Here is a 22,636-nt window from a genome sequence, read left to right on the forward strand (position 1 = left end):
CTGATAATAAATCCTCAAACTGCAGACAAATCCTAATCTTGGGGGCATTAAAATGGGGTTAGAACCCTTTGATGCACCAAGGCGCCAGTAGAAAAATCTTTTCTCTCTTTTATATTGAATATATTCATTGATTCCTATTGTGTCCCATGATAAATGAGGACATGCACAGACCAAAACAAACCAGATACATACAAACATAAATGCCAAGTTAAAAACATGATTTTAATAGTTTAAACAACACATCAGTTTAATGAAATTTATATTGAGTCAATCATTCTGTCACATGAAAGCTGCATTTCAAGTGGTTGGGTATCGCTGTCTGTGTGTGTGATGCTCACTTCAGCTTTTTCACAGCTAGGCAGTTTTAATGACTCTTCACCTACAGGCCTGTTTCACAAAAGACTGAATTCAATTGAGCTGCTTCAATTTCATGTGCTGTAACTGTACATGCTGTGTCACAGTGTAGAGCACTGTGAAGGCTAATATGCTTTTTAGACGTGATGTCAAAATGTCTGCTGCGAGAAGAGGCTGATTGGCCAATGAAAAGCTGTACAATATTTTAGCTATAGGATGCAAAGAATATCACTTACAGCTCTCGCCATTTTAAAATTTTAGGAAAAAGGTGCAGCCAAGGAAAAGTATTTATTTTCCAAGGTGTTTTACTTGTAAAATGTGACAGTAATACTTTAATTACTGTTTATAATTAACCCCTAAAGTTTAACTTTTTTATAACAAGGCCAAAATGCATGATTTCAATTACTAATGCAAATGTTTTCTAACCGACATCTTAGTTTTTAAATCTGACCTATTTTTTTCCTTTTTCAAGATGCAGACACTTAGTTCTATACAGTTCTTGCGACATTTTTTTATTATGTAAGCAGATTGAATATTCTCACTTTCCCGTTATTTCACTTGAAATTCACTTAATGTGTTTGGACTTTTAAATGACTTTTTGATAATAGAACTTGAAACAAATCTGCTAGTGCTATTTCTACAAGCATACTAATGTTATGATTGTAAGAGCAACAAAAGGACTGAGGATGCAGGCAAAAGATTATAGTAGGGGTGTAATTTTTGGTATAGCTGAATATTGTTATAGTAATATACAAACTCCTATCAATCCTGAAATCTAAATTTGGAAAATAAATCCCTCCTGTTTTTAGAGCAATAGTAATTGTCTGTCAAGTGAAGTAAGGCTTCATGTTGGTGGATAGGGGGCAGTAGAAGTATGGCAGCTAAACTCGTCTCCTCAGCATGATGATTTTATGAGCAATGGTAGTGGGATTTGAGAAAGTGCAGCGTCCACTGTCCCAGCATCTGATGTGGAATTGTGGGTAAAGCAGAGGACAAAAAAAAAGACAGATTTGGGTCAGCTGTGGCCTGGAGGTGGGGAGCTGTCACACAGGAGCAGGTCTGTTAGTTGGCTGCATCTATCTAGGAGGCAGCATGCATGCCCCCATCAGGCATGCACAGTACTGGAGAGATTACTGCGAGCAGCGCCCTCAGTCTCTTGCATACTTCTTGCATTTTATTTGCAGCATATTTTAAGCCATGTGTGGCTGTGTGTGATATGTGCATTTCTGTCTTTGCACTTTTCTGTGACCTTTTAATGAATAACATGTTTTAAGCCTCTGTTTATATCTACTTGGACAGGATATGTAATGCTACACTCATGATGCCTTCAGGTGATACACACGCCTTGCTGTTTGATAGGACTTTTATTTTAGAGGCTCAGTACCTCTCATCACCATATCGCAGATGGACTCCAGATACTTTCAGCTTCTACTGATTATGTTTCTGCTGAGTAGCCATCACATAAAATAGGGTGCTAATGCATTGAAGACACACACGCACACGCACACACACACACACACACACACACATTGATGGCCTGCAATCTTGTGCCCAGTCGGAGCAAACAGGAGCAGGCGACAGTGAGTCATCACCAGATGGCTGAGTGTGACACATCTCCGCCACCAGGAGCCCTTATGCTTTTACCACCTGGAACAGAACCAGGTGACACGCCCCTAGAGTCCGGCCACCCGGGATACACGGTGACGACCAGGCATAACACGGCACATAACACACACCCATCCTCCCAGCACCCCGCCTGGCTCTTTTTCATCTTTTTGTTCCTTCTCTTTGCTGCTTCTGCATTACCGGCTCTCTGTCTCTGTCTTGCTAGCTTTGACAGCTTCCCCATTCCTTTCCTCTCCGTCCTGTCCATCTCAATCTTTTCCTCTGTCATCCCTCTATCTACTGTACCCCCCTGCACGTACACACCTCCTCTTCCTCCCAAGCCCTGAGGTCTTGGCTCAGGCATCAGTAACACACTCAAATCGGCTTGGCCACCTCTAACCTCCTGTCTGTGAGTCCCTGCTTGTGTAGGTTATATTGGGTAAATAAATTAGCACAGTGCCCCCTCCCTAATGAGGACATGGTCACATGACAGGTCTTTTCCTACGCTTAAGTTAAGCAGTTTGAGGGATCGATTCCATTATCTCCTCTGCACAAGAGTCAATGGAACCTTTTCTGAAACCATCTGGGTACGTACCAGCTCTTTTCACTGTCCCCTTTTTACCCATAAGTAATCTTTTTTGCGTAATGGTGTGTAAAAAGTAGCTTCTTTTTAAATTGAGGTTTGTTTTGAAGGAAGAGAAGGCATAATGAGAGCTACAGCGTGAGCACACATTTTGCTCCAGTGTCAATAGTGGAGAGACCGATTTGTTGTATTAGGTTCTTTATTAAATAAATCAATGTAATGTTCTGTTGAGAGCTTCTTTTGTTTTAAGTGCATTCCTTAATTAATAACTTAATTTTCCAAGAATGTTCTGCTTTTAAACAAAACTCAAATTGTTATTGCTGCTGTTTGGGAACCACTTTTAATTAATTAATGTTTGCATGTTTAAAAGGAAGACCAGCAAATGGAAAGACGTTGTCAACAACACTGGCATTTCCTCCCCAGAGAGTAGGAAGGAGAGATTTGAAAGGCTTAGTGGGATTGTGGAGGAAACACTTGGTGTATCAGGGATGGGTCTGAACGCATTCATCAAGCAGTAGGTGGTTTTTCCAGCACTGGCATTAGAATCTTAAAGGGCCACTTGAAAGTAGCCCTCTGGTTTTTGACACCAGATGGTACAGTCGTCATTAGACTGCAATGACAAGCCCTCTGAAGTGGGGCGAGTATGTGTGTGTGTGTCACTTTACACACCAGCTTTTCACAGACGCATCATCCATTTAAAAAAAGAATCTCTCTGTTGTCTTATGATCGGGCAAAATCAGGACGGTCTGGTTTAACGAAAAACTTCATTGCAGCCTCCCCAGCAAGAGAGAATAAAGACCCCACACTATTTTAACTTTTTCACAGTGATCAGAAGAAACAATGGGTCAATAACCAGAGTAGACACTGCAGATGACAGTGTATGCATATATTGCGTGCAATTGAGTGCAATATTTCATTATAACAAAGATAAGAAAGTTTAACCATATTACAAGCTTGTCTACACTGCACAACAAAAGTTAAATGATCTTATTCATTTTTGCTGTATGATTCGAAACAAGAACCATCATTTGTCATCCATGTGATAATGGTTTTTAACTTTTCAAAATAAGTGCGGCATTAAGCAAAATGTCCAACATGAAATCCCAAGACAAGGATAACAAATATCAGAAGCAAATGAAGTGATTGAATAATAAAAAAAGAGTGTTATTGGTGCCCTTTAACATTAGCGATGCATCAATATATTAGTATGATTCAGACAAAATTAAAGTTCGGAACATCTAAAAGCATGTGAAACACTTTTTGACTGCAAAACTGGCCATCAGTGTGCACCTTGAGATTTTAAACATGGCTGAAGACATGTATGACCGAGTTTGTCTGAAGCGTTCTGAACCCTGTACAATTACTGCTTTAAATGAATCTGCAATGTTCTTTAAATGCAAACCTTACCTGGGGCAAAGTGTGCATCTCCATTTCAGTCCTTATTAATGCCACCTTATTGGATCTTGGTCTTAATGTTTTGTTTTGGGCCTAGTGCCTGGATGGTTAAGCAGCTCTTTGTGATACCTTGGTTGACACAGACCTTGTTGGAGCAAGTAAAATGAGCAGTCCAGGATGTGTTTCTAATCTTCACCACTTTACCTTTAATCCACTTTGATCAGAAAATGTGGATTTGTTGCATGTAAGCAGGAACCCGGTGACCCAAATAGACGGAAGAGGGAATGTGGTTAGGTGTCACTTTAGAATTATACAGTGATCTGTTAATGCTAATTAAAATAGCATCTTCACTGTTCCTCACATGATGTTATATTCCATATACTGTAGTCAAATACACAAATAGATGTGACACATGCTTTCCCATGCAAAGTAAAAAGAAAACCACATCACTTGGCAGACATCAGTTGCATGGCCATGGGTCATATACAGTATGTGTGTGTGTGTGTATATATGTATAAATATGCGATTTAGCACAAATGTCAAGGCAAATCCGTGTCACATACTAGAGAAAAGAAAAAAAGAATTCAGGACACTTTCCAACTGCAGGGTGAACATGGCAAGTGAAAGGAATCTACAACCACTCAACTGACTGACAACTGACACTCCTGGGTCTGATTAATATTCATATGAAGCTGGACGGCGATCACATAAGCAGCATTAATGCTGTATGTTATGTCAATGCCAGCATATGTAAAGTCCGCAGGGATCATAAACAGTAAATCCCACTGTAGATCTTTTCAGATGAGCGTGTCCGTTAACATGACTCATGCATCTGCACACACACACACACACACACACACACACACACACACACACACACACACACACACACACACACACACACACACACAGCCAGCCGTGTGTCTCGCTCCTGCACCATTTGAACGAATGGCACCATCTGTTCCTAAGGAGTAAAGTGATTGATGAGACTGGGCTTCACCTAGAAGGGTGAGAGATGCTGTTGGCTCTTTACATGCACTGTATTTGGTTTAGTACAGTATTTATATACAGGGCTAAGGGAACAGTTGATGGTTGAATGTATTGCATGTTTTATTGAACAGAAAGGAAGTTGAATACTGCAGCGACTGTGTTGTGTATGCTGATTATTACACATTAAGTAATAGGGAACTGCGTCTCACATCACTTTGACTTTACGCACATACACACACACGACAGGGGGGTCACACCTTGAAAGTCACACATGTGGCAGCTGCACTGTTGTCTGTCGGTTGTGATTAACATTTAGCTGCAGGGCAACAACGTGCTGCATGTGAGGGTAGTCAGCTCTGTAGACCCATCCAAAGACATTAAGCTCTGACAAATATGCAGCTACTGGGGTTATGTAAAATGAAGGTTTAAGAAATGCAGTTAACTATCACTAACTTGCCAATTCTAACATTAGTAAGCAGATCAGGAATCTGCAATGCCAAATATCTGCATTGAATAGTTTGTTTGTCATTGTAATATAATTCACTTACGCCAGATACCAAAACAGTACTATGGATTTGATCTATTGATATGCCGAGTTCATGTACTGGAATTGGTCTTAGGAGGAAAAGATGGATCTGTGCATGCATCCTTTTTAGTGTGGTCCTTAATCTTCCATACTATTGTCTTTCCTCAGCCTCTAAGCTGCAGCCCACGAAGGGTAATAAAATATGAACATCAAATTTTATATTAAGTTATAGTTGAACTTAGAAGAAAAGCCTCATTGACGAATTTACTTTTCTCCGAGTTATTTAACACCATGATTTTTCACAGACAGCTACCTTAGACAAACCAAAGATCCATGGCACCAGAGCCTCAAAAATCCAGTATCAGTCTTTTAAAATCAATCATAAATGATCCAGAACATCCAGTTTCTGTTCTTGAGATAAACAAGCAAGTGTAGAGGTTCCAAGATGTACTGGTGGTGTTTTCCATACAGTTTTAAATCCAACTTCTCATCATATTAGAACATTTCTCCTTCTTCTTTCCCTCCTCTTCTGCCATTTTAGTTCAGAGTAAGCAGGAATATTTTTTACCTTTTTTAATGATGCCTTTTCTGTTCTTTCATCTGTTTTTTTGTAGGAGTTTTTTATTTTATTTGAAAAGCGAGTAGAATATTCCCAAAAAATTAACTACCACTGTAAATTAACACATTACACAGGAGCATGAGATCTGTTTACTCAGTTGGTTTTGACGGGGCTGATTGTGTTGGTGTTCACGTGCACATTCCCTGAGGGGCTTCACATTGGAGTGAGGTAAACAAAACAGATGCGAAGCACGTAGTGGATAAACTCATTAGCCACTCATCATTAAACAGACATATCTGCACTTGCATTTTCGAGGGAGCGGAATGAGAAAACTTATTTATGTCAGCAGCTATTAGGTCAAACACAAAGTGAGGCAGACTCTGTCTGTTTCCATCTATGTCATTGAGCAAATATCAATACAGCATAGTTCAGTGTGTTAGACAGCAACTCAGGGAGGGGGGCTGTGTCTGAGGAGGTCTAGAGGTGTGTGTGTGTGTGTGTGTGTGTGTGTGTGTGTGTGTGTGTGTGTGTGTGTGTGTGTGTGTGTGTGTGTGTGTGTGTGTGTGTGTGTGTGTGTGTGTGTGTGTGTGTGTGTGTGTGTGACTTTGTGTTGAGGAGCAGAAGTCAGTGCACTTGTTTGTTTAGGAAGTTTGCCGGAGATTTTCACTGATAAATTATTGGTGGCAGAGCAGTGGTGCAGAAGATGCTCCTGGGGGAGAGAGAGACAGCGAGAAATGTGAGGGAATGGAGGGATGCTGAGGCTCCATTCCGCCATGCTCCTCTCCCTGCATCTAAAAAGCTAGATGGGGCCGACTGGCGCTCACTTGGTGGGGTAGGGTTGGGAGTAAAGGAGGGGAAGGAAAGGAGGGAGGCAGAGTCAGCATGACAAGGACAAAGCAAAGACAGGCCAGAGGCTTACTGTGGGTTTTTTTAAGTTAGGGGTACAAAAACATGTGTGTTGTAATGTGGCTGCAGCCTTCCACATGAACACACTGCTGCTGCTGCAACCAGCGGCCATCAGCATCATCCAGCGAAGGAGAAAGACTCGACTCATTGTTTAATTCACGAGGACTCAAACTTCTGCGTCATCACGCCTTTTGACGTCTTATTCAGCGCAAAAGGCTGTAAAACCATGTCACAGCTGCCAGAGTCACTGTCACGCACACAAATACAAACATGTAAACATCCCACTGCTCTGACAAGAACCTCCGACTGGTCATTTGAACCATAACCTGTAAACCTCACCACTTCATGATTTACTTTACTTCAAAAACATACCCTAATCCTAACCCAAAATACAAATCCCAAATCCACAAATAGTGAAAATAGATGTTTTTAAAAAATGGAAAATGTAGTTTCTACTGATTCTCCTAATGAAGCTGCAGAACTAGTTGTATAACTAGCGAGAACGTCCCTTTACAGGTGATCTCTATGTCAGCTACCGTTTCCAAGGTCGAGACTGAATGGCCACGCTTGACTTACTACAACACATTTTACAAAATGCTTTATAAAACTTATATTTGTCACACTTGTTATGCACTGTATTAGACTACATGTGCTTGTATTTATGTTTACCCATCTTTTTCATCCTGAGATGTTTATGTATCCCGTTTTTTGTTTTTGTCAGTTACGGTTCTTTGCATATAAGACACGTCATCCACATGACCACTTGCTCACTGTGAATCCTCAGCGATTGTCCAAAGCAAATGACTCAGACATTTGGATTCTCATTTACAGCCCCTCCGGATAATTTCTGGCAATTATCCGGAGTTCAGTGCATGTCTAAAAGCTGCTCAAGATAATCAGATAATAATGCACCAAGTGTCTAATAGATGGTGCAGGTATTTAAGAAGTCTCCTAATGAAAACGATTGTAAAACGCAGCCATTTGCAGTCAGTCCTTACAAAATTGCATCCACAGCTTATGCCCAGTGTTCTGCAGCATCTATCAGCATCTAGTGTCCCATTCAAGGCTAAAAATACCCAGCAGTTGTTTTCAATGGAATGTATTAGTGAGGATAATGCAGAGCTGATAATGACTATTCTCAGCCATATTTAGAGTCTCAATCCTATGGATTTGTGGCACGTATGTAAAATAAAGGCCTGTGTAAAAGTGTGTGTGTGCGCACTAACCATCACTAATCCGTCAAGCAGGTCACCCACATGGTTTCAGTGTTTACTGTTGGCTTGGGAGCTAAAACAGCTAAGCCTCTACGTAAAGGCCAGCATTAATGGCTGGGCACTGCAGTAAATGCACCTGGAGAGTAGGATTGTTCCACTAGTCAGGGAAATGTCAACACAATTTATAAATGTGTTTGCATATCTGCAGTCTCTCTGAAGCCTCAAGAGTTCCCAGCATTTTTTTGCATTCATCTGGGCTCTAGTTTATTTTACTATAATAATAGTAAAAGTGGCGTATTATTAATTATCTTCTGTCGAGGATGTTTGGTTGCATTTTTGCTGTGTTTGCTTTGTTTTGGTTTCTGATTGCAGATAAGTGACGTGGATAGCAGTTACCAGAGAAAAGTGAGGTTAAAAGAGACGTTGGGAGAGTGAGGCCCTTTTCTTTCTGCAAGTCGTTCAAACACTGTCCTTTTTAGCAATCATCAGGCTTTGAATGTGAATAGTTTATCTCTCTCCTCAAGAACCCTGTCCACCACGGTGATAATTGTTCTTTTGAAAGAGTGACATCTTCAGCCGGAGTCATCTTCAGCACAGCAACTGACATAAGGAGGAGCAATTTGATTTCCCCAGAAGCAGAGGAGTAGATTAGAGGTTGTTGAACTTGATAAACCTTTCAGCAGCATCTCTCGACCTCCTGAAGCACCAGATGTGCATGTTTGTTGCAGCATTAGGGCAGCAGACACTCCGATACACAAGGGTATTGATCGATTTGTAGCTCTGGCTCTTGTTGTCCTGAAATCCCTATGTATCTGCATATAGTAAGCAGGTTTTCTTGAATAAATATCTAAAAGTGCAGCAAAATATTATCCGAAAAAGATTTTGTTTGTTTTGCTGATTAACATCCAAGCAGCTGGGCAGTTCATCCATATTCCTCATAAGATACCTTATTGTGAGGGAGGTGGGTTTATGGAGGCTGAGCTGCAGGAAGCCAACAGATGTCCCATTTGAGCTGAGCTGTGCAGGGAATATCAAGTGTAGCTGCCTTCGTGGTATTAGTTGGCTGCTGGAGCAAAAGGACAGGCTGTACACTAAGTGCTGCCCGATGGGAGAAATCAGTCATCTTCGTTTCTCCCTCTCAGTTTACTCTACATCACACTGTAAGTCACATGAAGGCCTGTAGTCTCATTTGGTCAGGTGTGACTATGCTACTTATATATGACTCGCGAGTGTCCTTCATTCATCCACTGTGGCTTTGCTGTGATTTTTTTTTTCATGTTGCATGCAACATGTTCATTTGTGTTGTTGCGGCACTGGAATAGATGTATTTAGTTACTTATAGGAAGAGTCAGACTAAAGCTGTTTTCAGACATTTACTGATCACCGAACATTTAACTGAGGTTTTCCAGAGGGGCTGTATGTGAGATCGCAAGTTGCTCTTGACATTTTCTGGAATTTTTCCTGCAAGCCCCTTTGTGAAATGTCTAGAAAATGTCTGAGTTATAATACAGTAAGAAAATGTCAGGAAAAATGCACAGCGAGTGATTGGTTGAAAAGAAGATGACGTCAGTCAAAATGTCAACTTGAGAAGACAACGAGATTTGAGAGCTTTTGGCGATGAGAGTCGATGCCAACTAGATGTGCTGTAAACAAAAAGCCACAACAAAATTTGTACATCATGTCCTTCCCCCTGTATGATCTACTCAGGCACCACCCCGAGACAAAATGTTCTGAACATGTTGTTGTGAACGCATCTGTACAGGACAATCTCCTGCTGCGTTCTTCATATGTAAAAGGCAGATAGAAAATGCCTGGAGTTCATGTCTGAAAACAGCTTAAATGTTTCACCCATTTAAATCAAGTAAGCCAGCTAGGATGGTACTGTAGATTTCACTGTGCTGGGGAAAGCGCAAGTACATCTCGTTACTTAGCAAGTTCTCTCGCACATGTGGTTTGGACCACTGTGCTTTGTGACACTCTCAGATCCAATGAAACAAAGAGTCTATAGCCAGGCACGGAATGCACAATAGAGAAAAGCCGATATTTTATATTTGAGCGCATTTCAGGCCACATTTTCCAAACCAAACCGGAGGAGTCAGGTAGCTTGTTGTAGGTGAGGAAACTGTCACAAAAAACCCTGTTTTCCAACCCAAGGTGGAAGAGGGCAGTCCACTGAACCCCACGGAAAGCACAGAACCAACCGCCCTCTGTCAGTTTGCTGAGCAGCAAATCAATAGATTACAGTGAAAGTACATTTTAACACGGTCTGCTTAAGATAAACAAATGTCCTGTTGCATTTTGATCTTTGCATTTTAATCTTGACCTTCAGATGTAGTTAAAGTTTGAGAAGCTAGTAGAGATTGAGCTCCTATTTTTCATGTTTGGAAAATGACGTTTAACTCAAAAAGGTTATTACAGATCAATACTTACCTTGATGAGAACTTCCATAGCACTCTGATCTCTGTGATTTCAACAGTAACTCTCACCAATAAATAAAATAACACAATAACACTACCTAAAATCGCAAAAAGTTTTTTTTTTTAAATACAGGTAGATTCTCTCCTCTGTATCATCACAATCATGCAGCAAAGAAACCTGGCAGGAGTCCAAATCAATGATGAGTGACAACTTTGTCAGTGAGATTGTGACAGTCGTGCCCATGGGCTCCAAGGCGGCTGATGTGTTAACGTAGATATAGATTACATTTCTGTGTGGGTGAATGCAACACACATTTATAAATGAGGTGTATATATTCTGGCCATTTACATCATCAGCTTTTAATGAGGCAATAATTTTTTCCAGGGATGTTACAGCCAGTTACATAATTCATTCAGGGTGGCGAGGCTTGTAGATTAGAAAAGGCCACTTACAAGCGCCATATTCGTCAAAGCTTTTAGACGCTGTATCTTTGAAAAATGTACATGTTTTCATGGATCCCTTTCACTTTGAAACCAAACTAAACCCAGGGTAACTTCACCCAGTTGTGCATCTGGTGGTGTGTTTATAGGCTGCTTTCATTGTGCTTTGCAAAGCCTTGCTGAAAAAACGGAAGTTGGGTGGCGTTTTGGCAGTGAATACGTTGTATATATAACTTTGATAATGACCTAATATAACTAGAAATCATCCCATGCAGTTGGATCCTGAGTCAGAGGAGTGAGCTTTGGCTCTTCTGTAATGATTTGGTGTGAGAGTCAGTTCGATGTGATTGACAGCTGAGACGTCCTTGAGGCTCTGTCTTCATTTGCCATGTCCATCTCAACTGTCACTTTCCATTTAGGAGCTATTCTTTCTTTTACCATCTCTTCTAACACCCTTGTCCTCCCTTCTTGTTCTGTGAGATGTAGATCTGGCCTCTGACACGCGCTCTGCCCTCTTACATCCTCTCTGACCAAAAGGATAAGTACCTGCCAGAACCTCTTGTATTTTACTTTTAGAATTTACATTTTTTTTTCATTTTAAATAAATCAAACATATTGATTTGTTGAAAATATGGATAATGCATGACATGGCTTAGGAGATTACCAAATTAGATTTATAAAAAAAAAAAGACAACACGGCTTGCTTTTCCCTTTGCATTTTCACATCACTTTAATTGTATCACAGTAGAGTAAGCTAATGTGCATGCTGACTGAATTTCAGTGATCCACATAATGTGCCAAGTGCTGCCAGAGCTGCCTGCTGCAGGAGGGCATCAGGTTGACCAGCTTGAGCTGGTCAGCATGCCAAGTGAGTATTCTGAAGGGAGGGGGTTGGTCACTCCAGATAACCAAAGCCACACATTTACTGACGCATCTTATTGTATGGAAAGCTTTTTGAGCTGCATTTCTTCTATAAAAGGTGCTATACAATAACCTTTATTATTATATTATCGTCTTCTTTCTGCAGCTTTCACTGCTCTGTGTGTTAGGCCCAAGTGCAGCTGCTGCACAGAAGACTTAAACCAAAGAACATTAAGACTTCTGCCATGAATCCAAATACTGATTTATAGTTGACCCAAAACAAACATATCCCCTTTACCACATCCAGACTTTGTGTCACCTGATCAGCTGGTGCCAGCAACTCCAGTGGTAACAGATGGTGGTGCCTGCAACCAGGTATCGCTTTCTATCCTGCAACGGACAGATGTGCAAGTGACAGCCGGGGCTGACAAAACGCTGGATACAATTAGTGAATGAATCTAATGGCTGTGGAGAGTTCGCCTACAGGCAGAGGACAGGGTGGTACTGTAGATCATGAACTGTATAAATGCTAGGAACTTTGAGAGTTTCTTTTCAAACAACACGTTTCAATACAGTGCGCATTCTGCAACAAGCAGTACCTCCTGTTCCGACAGGCCACCAAGAGACCTGTAATCCTAATGCAGGTCTAATGTAAGAGGAAAGATCCACTGTTCTTGTACTGTGAAAAGAAGGCTTTTGATCTGATACAAACCTCAAAGCACATAAACAAATTTGTTCTATGAATGAATGAATGATTTCACCCCAACTGTGTAAGGTTTGACCCACTGCCCTTACGTTTAAACAATTGTGTATTGTAACCCCATTGGATGGTGCAAAGAATAGTTAAACATTTGAACACTGTGTTCATGTTGGGGGAAATAATCCAGATTACAAAACATTTGTGGCTGACCAAAAAGTAGTAGTTTAAAACGTTTTCAAAGTATGCTTATATGGCTACGGTTGAAGCCTAAAAATCTCACAAAATACCCCAATCAAATGCATAATGTATAAGAGTTATTACACTTATTACACACATTGTCTTTATTACACAAATTATTATTAGTTATCTCAAATTATCAAATTATTATCTTTATATCCAAGCATTAACCATTTCAAAAGTATAAATAAGATTCTGAGGTCTTCACATTAATGCTGTCCGTATTATCGATGGTTAAGTTGACTTACGCAAGCGCCCTTCATGAGTAGAGCCTGAGTCTGTCCACAAAGACAGAGAGTGGGGTCACTCTTTGTTGTTTCAAGGACACGGGGGGGATGAGATGGATGTGGTCTGGTACAGGGGCTTTTTGTGCTAATTAGAGTGGGCAGCCAATAAGTTTGTGCTTCAATAAATGAGCATGCCTTCCCCGCCTCTGCTCTGGTTCACATGGGATGTTTGTATTGCTGGCAGTACTTGTTTATCTGTCTTTCAGACAAATGCAGAACAGAAAGGAAGAGTAGAATGCTTTTGTTAACTTTTCCATTGATTTTTCTTTTTCCCAAAATGCAGCATCAATCACAGCACCATGAATCACTGAACCCTCTGCCCACACTGGTCACAAAGTCTCTCCATTAACAAGACTAATTAGTCAGAATAAACAAAGCAGACAATAGAACATGAAAAGAAAGATGCACCCATCCATTCTTCTTATCCATGTTGTTGATACATAAAATATGATGTAATTTACAATCTCTGAGCTTTTCAACCCAAAGAAACAAAGAAAGGTATAGTGTTAGTAATGTCTCTAGAGCGTTTTTTTTAAATCTAGTTTGTTGTTCACATCGTGATGGCCATCAATAAATAGTCATCTGGAAATGAGAAATGCCGGTTTCTGTGGCCCGACTTTAATTAAAACGTCCCAAAAAAATTGTTGATTATTGTCAACTATGAGACAAATTGTGATTTGTGAATATGGGCTATACAAATGAAATTTGATTGATTGATTGCAATCATTTAATTTGGACCGAATGAACTGACCATGACATACTCCAATGAAGCAGAAACAATAGCCAGAAGTTAGCGAGCGAGTCACGGAAAAGTCGGCCTCTAGCAGATATCGGATCTCACGTTCATGTGTTTTGGGGCTGATGGGAGAGTGTGGGATGTATCGGCTGCAAAATGTAGCCTGCTCTAGCTAGCTTTCCTAGGATTACTAACCCTAGCTTGAATAGATCAACAATTTGCTTTCTTTTGGAGAAAAATGTATTTCTATTTGATGATTTACATAAGTCCTCTGTATCAGAGTGTATTAAGCCAAGGAAGTAGTTTTACAGTGGAAGGTAGTGAGAAACAGCTCAAATTTGACAATTGTTTCTTTTTACATTTCTTTTTATTTATGGATTAAACAAAACAAGTTGCATTGTTTAAATAGAATATCCTTGAAGCTGTGGGCAGGTGTACATTATGCTAAATAGAGCATGCTACCTGCTTTTCTTTAAGCTAGCTAGCTAGATAATTATCGTGACTCCAGGATTGTATTTAACACACACACATGAGATTGAGATCAATTGTTATGTAGTACAGTGAATAGTAAATGTCTAAATTAAATAACTAAAAAAGTTATTGGTGAAATACATTTTTACACTTCCAGTTATAGCTTTAAGACATTTTAATTAACTTAAGTATAGACCAACATATTGATTGTACATGGGTAATGATAAATGTTTATTTTGTGCAAATAAATATCACATAACTTTCAGAATGAAAATGAGGTGAGCTTGAATCATTTACAGAGTTTTGACCACTGAACCCAAACAGCCAGTTAGCCGTAATTTCAGTGTCTCTAAAAATATATTCATCACTTGTTTGCAGAGATTTCCCCAAAAGCGTTATTTCCCTCTCCACCGATCAACATACAGGTGATAAGTCCAGGCATATCAGGACAAAAGGAAGCTGCAATTAAACACAACACTGTTGATTATTTTTAATTATACAGTTGTAATCAATAAAAAAACAGTAAACAGCCCACTATGCTTTAGTAAATGGGCAAACTGGGTACACAGGGAGACTTTAGCTTGCTTGTACTCTGCTAAGTGTATTGGTTTTTCAACCGCACCTGAAGGCAGCACCAAAAAATGAACATTATGGGGTAAATATCGGTTGCATTCTAAACGATGCTTTCTGTCATCTTGTTCCTTTGTAATGCACAGGGAAACAAAGAACAAGAAATTATGGTGAAATCAATGACTGGCAACGTAATGTGTGAGTTTTCGCAGGCAATCGTCTGCACTCTTGGCCGTCTACAGACTTTCGCCGGCAGTATATAGATTAAACGAAGCTTCGAGGCAGAATTTTAATTGTTTCAGCTCTACTTAAAACCTTTCAATACATTATCTTTCAATCTTATCCATCTCCATTGTAACATACTTGCTATTCTCTGGTTTTAAATTAATTGCAGCAGCTGTTGTGGGAAACATTACTTGACAATTTCCACAAATGCACATTTGTTGATGAGAGAGATCTGTGCACGTTATTCTTTCTAGCAAATTGGATGCAACGTGGGAAGCAAATAAGTGGTAATTAAAACTCTCCTTTTCATCTCTGGTGTCTTGGCTGCCCCCCCTGTTCTGTAATGATCTAACATGATACTCCACATGCTGCTGAAAACTGCCAATACTCAGAGCACTTCTCTGATTTCTGCACCACCACAAGCCACCGTGGCATGACGTTGCATCCACTACCTCTGCTTCTGACCAATCATGTCGCTGATTGTCACCAGCACTCGGCGAATCAGAGCAAGAGAGCAGGAATGAGACTAGCAACGAGGAGGAGGAGGAGGAGGAGAGGGAGGAGGTGGAGGAAGAGGAGGAAGAGGGCAGTGAAAGACTGCAGTAACAGTCCCAAGGCCCCACAGATACTCACTGAATCAAATGCTGAAGGCTGTGTGTGATTGAGGGGCTGAGTCTGACAATGTGTGTTTGTGTTTGTTGCCAAGATAGGGACAAAGAGAGCAAGTGTGCATGTTTTTTTCTGTATGTGTCTGTATTTGCTGCTTGAGTGATACACAGAGAGCCAGAAAGTGAAGGGGAAAAACATTCCCTGCCTGGAATCAGAGCCAGGCACATAATGAAGCAGTTTTCCCCCTTTCCCCTCACCGCCTTGTGTCAAGTAAGATAATTCCTCTGTAAGTCAAGCAAAAGGCCATGGCTGAGGGCTGTTTCTGTGTGATATTGATACGTTTTAGAAAAGAAATAGCAGCCGTTCCCCCAGCTGTGTGCTTATGAGCTGAACTGCTGATGGATGGACTGCTTTTCGATCAAAATGGAGCTGTTCAACATTGTTGGCAGGTGCTGCTAAGTGATGGAGAAATCATTTGATGCAGCTCCAGGCCTGGTTGGCTGCTGAGGCATTATGGGTACTGGTGTCTTCATCTGGTACTGTTTTCATTCAAGTGTGCAAACAGTTTTTTTTATTTTTTATTATTAAACCCGCAGCCATGCAGGCAACATTTTAACACAGTTTCTGGTCTGTAGTATTGTATGTCACAAAATGGTCTTCAAGTATCGAGAGTGTTAGGACTAGTTCTGAAGAGAAATGGCCACTGTGACCGATTCTTACTATTTCAACAGTCATAGTTAATAACCTCCTCAGAGTTTGTTTGTCTGTCAGTTAGATCACACTCAACTACTACAGATTGCAACTAAAGTTTCTTGAAGGAAGCAGTATTGGTTAGGAAAGAACCTATTCAAATTCAGGGTGGACCTGAATAAAGGGGCAAATTCAAAATTGTTATTACTTGTTCTGAGAGAATTGCATTTCATGCAACTCGCAGATACATTCACAACTGAAATTGAAATGAGGTCTGTCTGTTTGGATGGTAACAATTTTATTGATGGCTTCAAATAGTGCTGCATGCACACAGTTATAAAATGCAGCAATGGAGCAGTTACTATGACCAGTGTAAAACATGTTTTGGTTCATTATGAGACTGTTGTAGGACAAATAGAATATGTCAGGCCACCACAGACGTGTGCACTCAGAGCGCCCCTCTAGTTTTTGTATAATACCAATATAATGATATTAGCATGTTGTTATTGTAGTCTGTAGATGTAGAGGTATTAGTGCTAGTGCTATATTTATTCATATACTATTATGTATATATGTATCCTATTATGTATAAACAGGATATATCCAGTATTTCCACTTGTTCCCAACCTGTAGGGGTCAGGGCCCCTAGAAGAGTCCCATGAAAAAGATCTCCTATACATACTTTTTGTAATCCTTTTTAAAACTTGTGTTGGATCTTTCCTTTCTTGTGAAATAGAGCCCAGCAGTTGTTCAACTCCATTGTAAGAATAGAAATATTATTGTTGTATCAAAAATAAAAAATACTTAGTATGCAAAAACTGCCTCCTTGCCCTGGCAGGTGGGGAACAAGATCAAAGACATTGTTATTGTTCTCAAAGAATAAAAAAAAAAGGAAAAAATAAGAATTGGCTGAATCGGAGCTGTGTATATGTGAAAAGTTGCATCAAACTCAGCTGCGTCTCCCATCTATCACATCCACTTCCCCACGAATACATTTCCTACATAATAAAAGACACAGGAGGGGGTTCTTCAGCTTAGGCTCAAGGTCTGGCACTTAACAGATGATTTCAAGTAGAGCATTCAATCTCCAGATGACTAACAAGTTTTTTTTTTGCCAATAAAAAGTCCATTCTGAACAGAATCCAGGACACATGAATAAATAATGAAGTACAGGTTATCACTTTTCAGATCATTTGACTTTTATCTGCTTTGTGACTGGCCTTTAGCTGCTACTCTCGCCACTTTGATACAGAAGCAGCCTAAATTTAAAGCCTCATTGGTCAAAACTGCCAAATAACCTTTTGACACAGAATTGCTGCTCTGGCATTTAGCAAGGATGAGCATAATCATTATGCAGAGGTGTCCGACAGCAGAGCAGAGAGCGGCCGGGTCCAGACGTATTTCATTAGGCTTCCGGATGAAACAGAGGGCCTCATTAACATGCATGGCCACAGGTTATTGTTACCCTCTTCGTGTGTGTGTGTGTGTGTGTGTGTGTGTGTGTGTGTGTGTGTGTGTGTGTGTGTGTGTGTGTGTGTGTGTGTGTGTGTGTGTGTGTGTGTGTGTGTGTGTGTGTGTGTGTGTGTGTGTGTGTGTGTGTGTGTGTGTGTGTGTGTGTGTGTGTGTGTGGGAGCACAGTTTCAGGCTGACGGCCTTGTCAGCCACTGACTGATTCTTATTAGGCTTAAGACAGACCACAGTTGTCCAATTGTTTTGCTATGATTGCCTGCCTCTGAGACTGCAGGAAGTGAAATCCTCGTAATCCATTTCAAATTGTAATTGATACAGGTTTGGTGGATGTTTATCAGAGATGATTAGCAGATACTCTTGAGATTCTTTCCTCAGAATTAGAAGACATGTTCTCGTATGCACAGAGTCCTCATTTGAGTTTCCTGTGATGAGGTTTGCAAAATTCCATATTAGTTTTTATAATTCATAAGTAATTTACCAAGGCTGTCAAACTAAGTGGATAGTGGCTTATGCAGAGTAACTTTAATTCGCTTTTGGTGCTCAGACATTTGAAAATAATTGAAATTGAGATAATGGCTGCTTTTATTTCGACATTTAATGTGTCTTGATATTCCTCAAAGAACATTATGACGGTTTCAGTTACATCTTGATATTGGACTTAAGGTATGGTATCAGCATACCAATCGGTGAAAGAGCATCGGTTACAAAAGACATGGATATTTTCTTAAAAAAACATCATAGAGACTTAGCTGTTTGTTGTTTCAGGTACAGAATTGAAACAGTTTCTACTATTTGTCTTGTGCTTTATTCCCCTTTTCCCTTTTTGGTCTCTGGTAACTCCTGCAGGATGTAACTGGCATGTTAGCTCCTAAATGCACCACCATGTTGAATGGTGTCTGATGTTTCATACCATGCAGGTCGTGTAAGCATTTGGAACATCTGAGATTTTGTTTTGCTGAATAAAGCTGGTGCAACCAGAATTAGGTTGTTGGGAGCGGTGAGACTGAACCAAACATTAAAGCTGTGGGCCATAAAACCAAAGCTCTTATCTATAAGATGTTAAAACAACATAGAGCTGAGGGGGAACTCTCTGCGGGTTTGTCGCTATGAGCGACACCTGTCACATTAAACATAAGCTGTTTTCAGACATGACCTCCATGTAGAATCCTGAGAATTGGCTACAGAGTTTACCTTTCACACGTGCAACAAGCAGGGAGGGTTTCCGGCACAGACGCGTTCACAACAGCGACAAATCGTACGCATTATTCAGGCGAGACAGATCAGCCGGGTGCAGCAGGCAGAGGCAGGAAGTGACGTATTAACTTTGTTGCGTAGATCACGTGTCTTCACCAGTGTCTTCTCTTATCACCACAACCTCTCTTGACATCTTTGTCTGCGTCTTCTACGTGTGTGTCACCGATCTACGAAGGTTAAATCATCTGCCCACCTTGAATACTTTGTAATAACTCAATAAAGACATGGGATCTTTGAACATCTTTATTTTGGTCTTTGATGTCTTACATTTCTTCACCTGAAGAGAACTTGAGCACAAATGTGGCTCATTCCATTACCCCCTTGTTTTTATTGAATTATGCAATAAAAAAATTAATGTGATATGTTTTTTTACCTTCACTGTCTCTCACAGTTACATAAGCAGCACTCATAGTATTAGGACTCTAAGGCATCATTACTGTCAGACAGGTCATTGTGCTGCCAGTACTGTAACAGAGCATGATGTCAAACCAGCCATCCCCTATGGGCTTTATAGAGCACAGCACCTTATCTGCTGCTATATGTAAACTCTGATTCCCTGAAAAAATGTGTTATGGCATTGCTGCGAGGCAAGAAGCAGGAAGTGAAGCGAACAGGAGGAATGGAAGGCAGAGCGAATGCAGCCCTCTTTTTCCTAGGTCTAATCCCTCTTAGTATGGGAGCGATAAGCATGTTTTGACTTAGCCCCAAATTTTCTGTTGTTTATGCATCCTTTGCCAAACCACGTGGATCCCTGTAGAGTCGGATAATCTTAGTCATGCCAGTTTGGCAGGGCTGCTAATATACCGCTGCCTGCTGGCCCAGGTCAGATCACAACAGTAGGGTAGAAAACAAAAAGCCTCTGTGTCTGTTTGCCTTCATTTTCCCCTCCCTCTATTCGTCTTTTGAAGCATTTGCCCACAGATAGGAATCTGTTCGAGGTGGTGGCTTTTTCGATGTGCGCCTCTCTTTCCTCTCTGGTGCTCATGAGCTCTTTCCTTGCAGTGCAGAAGGAGAATGGTACAATCACCGCTCAGTACAAAGCCAATTTACCCAGGCAAAAAAACAAAAAAACACTCATGTTAAACCAACGGCATCGCAAGGAGCGAGCTCCTCAGTGGTGTGGGAGGAAAAGCCTCTTGATCCTTCTGCCATTTCTCAACAAGACCTTTTTCTGGCTTGGAGATTTGAGTGATTCCATCATTTCTTGCGTCGTAAACGTCCTCAATATAAAGTGGGCCACGCAGTTTAAAGACAGAAGCTCTCAGTGAAGAGAGGATACATTAAACCATTTACATTACCATCAGCCAGGAAATGATTTCACCCTCTGCATGCTTCCTCTGTCTTCTCAACACCTCACCATGTCTTTTTTTTTAGCTTGAAGCAGAGTAAGACTTGAGGTAGTCAGAAGTGTTTACAACAGACAAATCTCAGCATTCAGGCAGGCCATTATGCTTGAGGCAGGGTATTAATTGCACTGCGGAAATCACATGTTTTTGTTGACAGCACAACAACATCGGCTTTGGACCTTATCACCAACAGCTCTCGAATCTCATCTTTCCAATTGACATCTTCACTGGTGTCGTCTATGTGTATGACACCTTTCTCATCCTCAGAGATTTGTGTCTTTCTTTTTAGGTGTTGCGACTGTCGCATGTTGGAAATGTCATGAACGGCCCCCTCACTCGCGTTGAATCCTCTGCATTGTCTCCTGCTGTCACTTGGCTCGGACATTACCCAGAGTTTTTACTAGGGGGGGTGGCAGGAAAAACGCCAGAGATTATTAGAGGCCTCTGTTATTTGCTTTCTCGCATACAGCCCCTGTCGATAATTTCAGGAGTATTTCAGTTCATGTCTGAAAGCTCACACACACACACACACACTGTTTTGATACCGTTGGCCTTGTAACTCAGCGAAACGGAGCAAGGAGAGGGGCTCCTTCTCTACTGATGAGGCAGTAATTAGAACTTACTCCTGAGGGAGTTGAGATGGACTTCACATAGGTTGAGACACTCTGTCTCTGTCTCTCCGTCTGTGTCTCCCTGGTCCTCCTCAGCCATTAGCAGCAGGTCTCTGCTTCTTACTCATTCTGCAACCTCATTATGTTCCATCCAAACAAACAGCTTCCTTAAAATAGTCAGTAATGCAACCTGTCACATCCATGCAGCTAACTTTGTCTGCCCCTCTTTATCTTTGTTAATACGTCTTTTACTGTAAGGAAAAGATTAAATTCATTAAGAAAGAGACAAATCAATAACAATAAAACAGAAGAAAGTTGCATTTATTGTTTTGATTTAGTGGCCTAAAAACGTGTGTGTGTGTGTGTGTGTGTGTGTGTGTGTGTGTGTGTGTGTGTGTGTGTGTGTGTGTGTGTGTGTGTGTGTGTGTGTGTGTGTGTGTGTGTGTGTGTGTGTGTGTGTGTGTGTGTGTGTGTGTGTGTGTGTGTGTGTGTGTGTGTGTGTGTGCTGAATAGACTTTGCGTAACACTTTTGGGAAGTATAACTTAATTTCCGCTGGTGTTAATGCATAGCTCAGCCTGCTCTGTCTCCTTCCCCAGGCCGTGTGGGTGTTTTTCGATTTGGAAAGTACACACAATCATGCACACACAGACCCATACACACATAGTGATGGACAGCATTTCCATAGAGATTATGCATTTTCATTAGCCATTTAGACACTATGTCATGTGTGCTGCTTTGGACCATCAGGGGATGGGCACTTGGGTGAAATGGCCAGAAAGATTCTGTTCGCTTCAGCAGTTTTGCTGGAATGATTGAAAGTGTGTGCGAGGGAGCGGAGTGCTGGGAATCTTGTACTGCTGTTTCAGGACTTTTTCAAACTATAGATAGATAACATTTCAAGAGCCATTTCTCACTTCTTTCATTCCAAAAATTTTACTGGAGTGCCAAAGTATGATCTTGATTTAGTTTTTTTGTACTTTGTGTTATAATGTCATGTGTGTCACTGTGTTAGTGTATCTGTGTGCATTTTAACCCTGAACATGTTTAGGCATGAGCTATATATATATGAGTTTATAGACCTACAACTGAGAGTTATGGGACTACCTGCTCAGATTAGCCCAGTAAACCCATTTTTTACTTTTGCTAATCCTAACCCTCACTTTAATTTGCTTTGAGTTGTTGTTGTTGGTCAATTTGATTTGATCCAACACTGCCAACCAGTAACTTTTGATGAATATTGGTGTCTATGTAAATGTAGATTATCCTAAACCTTTGTGCAATTTTGTATCATTTGAATCCAACGTGAATGACAATCACTAACAAAGAAAACAAATTTGTGAATGCATATGCTGGCCATTGCTGCAAAAACGAAAAATCCACAATTGTATCAAAATCAGTATCTGACTATTTGACTTTAAATCTTGTGAAACTGCTTTCCGCACCAATCGTATGTCTCGCTAAGACACGTACAAAGGAAAAAAATCCCACCACAGACGTCTATACATGTGCTCCAGTATTTGTTCCTCGGGTAATTGCTCAGTGACATGTTTGTGTCCAGCGGAGGTCTCATTATCTGCT

At 40.7% G+C, this 22,636-nt stretch overlaps 1 protein-coding gene across 1 annotated transcript in view; it reads left to right on the plus strand.

Annotated features, from left to right (window-relative positions):
• The window catches only part of oxr1a (oxidation resistance 1a), a 159,345-nt gene that overhangs the window by 45,237 nt on the left and 91,472 nt on the right, over positions 1 to 22,636 (plus strand).

This window comes from Hippoglossus hippoglossus, chromosome 16 (genome assembly GCF_009819705.1).
Source record: "Hippoglossus hippoglossus isolate fHipHip1 chromosome 16, fHipHip1.pri, whole genome shotgun sequence".
NCBI lineage: Eukaryota > Metazoa > Chordata > Actinopteri > Pleuronectiformes > Pleuronectidae > Hippoglossus > Hippoglossus hippoglossus.